We start from the raw sequence: 5,123 nt of genomic DNA on the forward strand, positions 1-5,123 counted from the left end.
CGGTGCACACGCCTTCCTCTGGATTATTAGGGGCAGGGTATGCCGGGACACTGGCGGGGACCAGATAGGCTGTGCCTGGGCAACACCTCCCTAGGCATCAGGGGCTCCCTACTCCGGCCGCGGCGTGGCAAAGTGCCCCGGACAGGCTCCATGGGTCCTGGGCAGTCCTCCCCCAGGTGTCTGGGCCAGAGAGCTCCGGCAGCCCCACCTGTGCCTGAGGCCCAGCAGCTAGGGTCTCTCCGAGCCCTCGAGCCCTGAATGGGCAGGCGGGAGCCCTACCGCGAAGGCCTCAGGGCAGGCAGATGAGAGTCCTTTCGGTCCCGGCCATCTGGTCGCACCTCTCCCCTCGGCGATCTGGTCGCACCCGTATGCTTTCCTATGGGGCCACCAGATGGCCGGGCTTCCCTGGAAGTCCCGATGAGGTGCAATTCGCCGCCCGGATCCCAGCCAGGGCTCCAGGAGGTTGGGCACGTTCGCTTCTAGGGTCCCCGGAGCCTCGCGATGCACACAGGTTCCCAGAAAGAGGGGAAGCCTTCCTCCGGATTATTAGGGACAAGGGACTCTGGGACCCCTCTCGGCCTAGCGGTCCTCATCCAGCAGCTGAGCGGGCCAGGATGCCGCCCCAGTGCTGGGTCCGTCCCTGGTCCTGCCGCATGGTAGGGTGCCCGGGACGGGGTCTGGAGGGCCCGGGTAGGCATCCCATGCACCTCCAGGCCTGGGATCCACGGCTGGGTCCAGGGGCCCCACCGGGCCCCAGGTCGGGTGCTTCAGCTCTGGGCCCTGTTCCCCGGTCTGGCGCACTGCCAAAGGGTTCCAGTGTGCCAGGGCAGCCTCCCCTTGCTTGGCTCGGTTGAAGAGCCCCGGCCGGGGCCCCTGAGGGCCCCAGAGAGGGAGGCCCCGGGCTCCGTCCTGGGTCCTGCCACGTGGGCCTGGGAGCCCTGGCTGGGTCCAGGGGCCCTGCCGGGGCCCCAGGTCGGGTGCTCCGGCCCTGGGCCATGTCCCTTGGCCTGCTGCACTGCCAAAGACCCTGGACGGGGTTCTGTGGTGCCCGGGGAGCCTCCCCTTGCTTGGCTTGGTTCAGCAGCCCCATCCAGGTACCCTTAGGGCTCGGGGGAGGGTGGCCTCCCCACCCCGGGCTCCGTCCTAGGTCCTGCCACATGGGAGGGTGCCCAGGACGGGGTCTGGCAGGCCCGGGGAGGCTTCCTCTGCGCCTCTGGGCCTGGGGGCCCCGGCTGGGCCCAGGGGGCAGGCCGGGGCCCCAGGTCAGGTGCTCCGGCCCTGGGCCCTCTGCCCTGGCCTGCTGCACTGCCAAAGGCCCGGGATGGGGTTCTGTGGTGACCGGGGAGACTACCCTTGATTGGCTGGGTTCATTAGCCCCATACGGGGCCCCTGAGGGCCCTGGGGAGGGTGGCCTCCCCTCCCCGGACTCCATCCTGGGTCCTGTCGCGTGGCAGGGTACCCGGGACGGGGTACGGCAGGCCCGGGGAGTCTTCGCCTATGCCTCTGGACCTGGGAGCCACAGCTGGGTCCAGGGGCCCGGACGGGGCCCCGGGTCGGGTGCTCCAGCCCTGGGCCCTGTCCCCCAGCCTGCCGCACTGCCAAAGGCCCGGGACGGGGTTCCGTGGTGACCGGGGAGCCTCCCCTTGCTTGGCTGGGTTCAGGTGGCCCATCCGGGGCCCCGGAGAGGGTGGCCTCCCCACCCCGGGCTCCATCCTGGGTCCCGCCGTGCGGCAGTGTGCCCGGGACGGGGTCCAGCATGCCCCAGGAGGCTTCCCCTACGCCTCTGGGCCTGGGAGCCCCGACTGGGTCCAGGGGCCCGGCCATGGCCCCGGGTCAGGTGCGCTGGCCCTGGGCCCTGTCCCCCGACCTGCCGCACTGCCAAAGGCCTGGGACAGAGTTCTGTGGTACCTGTGGAGTCTCCCCTTGCTTGGCTGGGTACAGGAGCCCCTTCCGGGCAACGAGGGCTCCAGGAGGTCGGGTACCTTCGCGCCTTGGGTCCCCTCTGTCACCTCGTGTGCACAGATTACAAGAAAGGGGGTAATTGTCCTCTGGATTACTAGGGAGAGGGTCAATCAGACCTCCGTGTGGTCTGGCGATTCTGAATCAGGGAAAGGCAGTACCCGGGCCCGCCCGCCGGGGCCCCAAGGGGCCCGTGTACACACCTGCCGCACAGCCACTTGCCGATAGTAATTTTTCTCCAAGCTTGCTAAGGCAGGCCTCTGTGAGGTCCGGCGATGCCGAGACAGGGCAGGCAGCACCCAGGCCTGCCCCCTGGGGCCCCCAGGGGCCCGGGAATGCGCCTGCCTCTCAGCCCCTTCCCGATGGTCCTTTTTCTCTGAGGTTTTTTCCTCAGTCCAACCTCCGATAGGTTCGGCGATTCTGAATCAGGGGAAGGCAGGACCCGGGCCTGCCCGCTGGGGCCCCCAGGGGCTCGGGTACACACCTGCCTCTCAGCCCCTACCCGATGGTCCTTTTTTTCTCTGAGTTTGCTCCGGCAGTCCTCCGTGAGGTCCGGCGATGCCGAGACGGGTGAAGGCAGCACCCGGGCCCAACCGCTGGAGCCCCCAGGGGCACGGGTATGCACCTGCCTCTCGGGCCCATACCCGACGGGCCTTTTTCTCCGAGTCTGCTTGCCCCAGGAGCGGGCAGGCAGAGAATGCTAAGCCAGCATACCCCCTGCACAGGACGGCCTGCCAGGGGATGCCCCCGTTGTACTCTGATCGATTGGGCACTCTCGGTCCGTTTAGGGAGGGACTGCTTGGCCAGCCTCGGCTGTTGTTTCAAGCAAAGAGTTTCCAGCCCACATGGACCGTCCAACTCGAGGGCGTGCCGTCTGGCGGGAGGCACTTTAAGCCCAGCAGAGCAAAAGCCGAGTGGCCCCGAGAGCTTGTGCCCCCCCAGTGGTCTGACCCGAGCAGGAGAGGTCAGGTGGCGCCACGCCCTCGGATACTGCTGTCCAGCAGGCCCTAGGCCCGCGCACCACACCGTCACCCCTCTCTGCCAGCACATTTCCACAGCAGCTCGAATTGACCATTCCGAGGGGTGCCACCGCCGCCAGGCTCCGGCACCCCTGCGTCTCGCTCAGGCTGTGCCTCAGCCCGCCTCTCCCTCCCAGGGAAGACGGCTGGGCCTGCCGGTGCCTATGCGACCGCACCTCTCCACACCCCTCCAGAGAACCCACCCGCCTAGGCAGGCGGGCTCCTTCCCCTGGCAGGCTCCCGAGAGATGGATTGCGTGCGCGAAGGTTGCCGGTCGGGGAGATGGGCACGCGCCTCCCACCCCGTCATCCAGTGCGGCTACCTGGTTGATCCTGCCAGTAGCATATCCTTGTCTCAAAGATTAAGCCATGCACGTGTAAGTACACACGGTCGGTACAGTGAAACTGCGAATGGCTCATTAAATTATGGTTCATTTGATAGCTCTATCTGTTACTTGGATAACTGTGGTAATTCTAGAGCTAATACATGCCGACGAGCGCTGACCTCCCAGGATGCGTGCATTTATCAGGCCAAGACCAATCTGGGCTCGCCCGGCCGCTTTGGTGACTCTAGATAACCTTGGGCCGATCGCAGGTCCCCTTGACGGCAACAATACATTTGGATATCTGCCCTATCAACTTTTAATGGTACTTTTTGTGCCTACCATTGTGACCACGGGTAACGGGGAATCAGGGTTCGATTCCGGAGAGAGAGCCTGAGAAACGGCTACCACATCCAAGGAAGGCAGCAGGCGTGCAAATTACCCACTCCCGACTCGGGGAGGTAGTGACGAAAAATAACAATACAGGACCTTTTCAAGGCCCTGTAATTGGAATGAGTACACTTTAAATCCTTTAATGAGAATCCATTGGAGGGCAAGTCTGGTGCCAGCATCCGCTGTAATTCCAGCTCCAAAAGTGTATATTAAAGTCGCTGCAGTTAAAAAGCTTGTAGTTGGATTTTGGGATCAAGCTGGTAGTCCCCCGCGAGGCGAGCGACCGCCTGTCCTAGCCCCTGCCTCTTGGCACCCCCTTGATGCTCTTGACTGAGTGTCCTGGGGGTTCAAAGCGTTTACTTTGAAAAAATTACAGTGTTCAAAGCAGGCCGGTTGCCTGAATACTTCAGCTAGGAATAATGGAATAGGACTCCGGTTCTATTTTGTTGGTTTTCGGAACTGGGGCCATTATTAAGAGGGACGGCCGGGGGTATTCGAATTGTGCCGCTAGAGGTAAAATTCTTGGACCGGAGCAAGACGTACCAAAGCGAAAGCATTTGCCAAGAATGTTTTCATTAATCACATCAATGCTAAGGGAATTTTCCCCCGGTGCTCATATTTTTGAAATCCCATTGTTCATGACGAGCTGAGCTCGTCATGAGCGCATGACCAGTGTACTGCATGACGAGCTGAGCTCATCATGAGCAGTGAAGGGGTTAAACAAGAACGAAAGTCGGAGGTTTGAAGACGATAGCGATCCGGCGGCGTTATTCCCATGACCCGCCGAGCAGCTTCCGGGAACCCAAAGTCTTTGGTTTCCGGGGGCAGTATGGTTGCAAAGCTGAAACTTAAAGGAACTGACGGAAGGGCAACTCCAGGAGTGGAGCCTGCAGCCTAATTTGACTCAACACGGGAAACCTCACCCGGCCCGGACACTGAAAGGATTAACAGATTGCTAGCTCTTTCTCGATTCTGTGGGTGGTGATGCATGGCCGTTCTTAGTTGGTAGAGCAATTTGTATGGTTAATTTCGATAACAAACAAGACTCCTCCATGCTAACTAGTTACGCGACCCCCAGCCGTTGGCGTCCAACTTCTTAGAGTGAAGTAAAAGTCGTAACAAGGTTTCCGTAGGTGAACCTGTGGAAGGATCATTAACGGCGGAGCGGCCCGAGCGACCGACGGCACCAGCCCGAAGCCCTCGGCCGCCTTCTGCAAGCACGCACCCTAGGCACAGGGCCCTGCCCTGCCCTTGCGTGCCCCGGCCGGTGGAGCGGTCCGCGGCCGTATTGGGTGCTGGGGTTTAGGACCGGGACTTTGGGGGGCCTCTTGCCCCAGGGGAGGGCCCGACTGACGCGAGAGGGACCGGGAATGGGGGGCGTCCCCCATCTCCTGTCCCTCTCTGAGACGGAACCCAAGTTCACCCGGCCC

At 62.7% G+C, this 5,123-nt stretch overlaps 1 pseudogene; it reads left to right on the forward strand.

Moving 5' to 3' along the window:
• The first annotated feature begins 3,300 nt into the window (after positions 1-3,300).
• On the forward strand, positions 3,301-4,514 carry LOC147731695 (18S ribosomal RNA; annotated as a pseudogene).
• The last annotated feature ends 609 nt before the right edge of the window (positions 4,515-5,123 follow it).

This window comes from Lissotriton vulgaris, chromosome 2_1 (genome assembly GCF_964263255.1).
Source record: "Lissotriton vulgaris chromosome 2_1, aLisVul1.2, whole genome shotgun sequence".
Classification (NCBI taxonomy): domain Eukaryota; kingdom Metazoa; phylum Chordata; class Amphibia; order Caudata; family Salamandridae; genus Lissotriton; species Lissotriton vulgaris.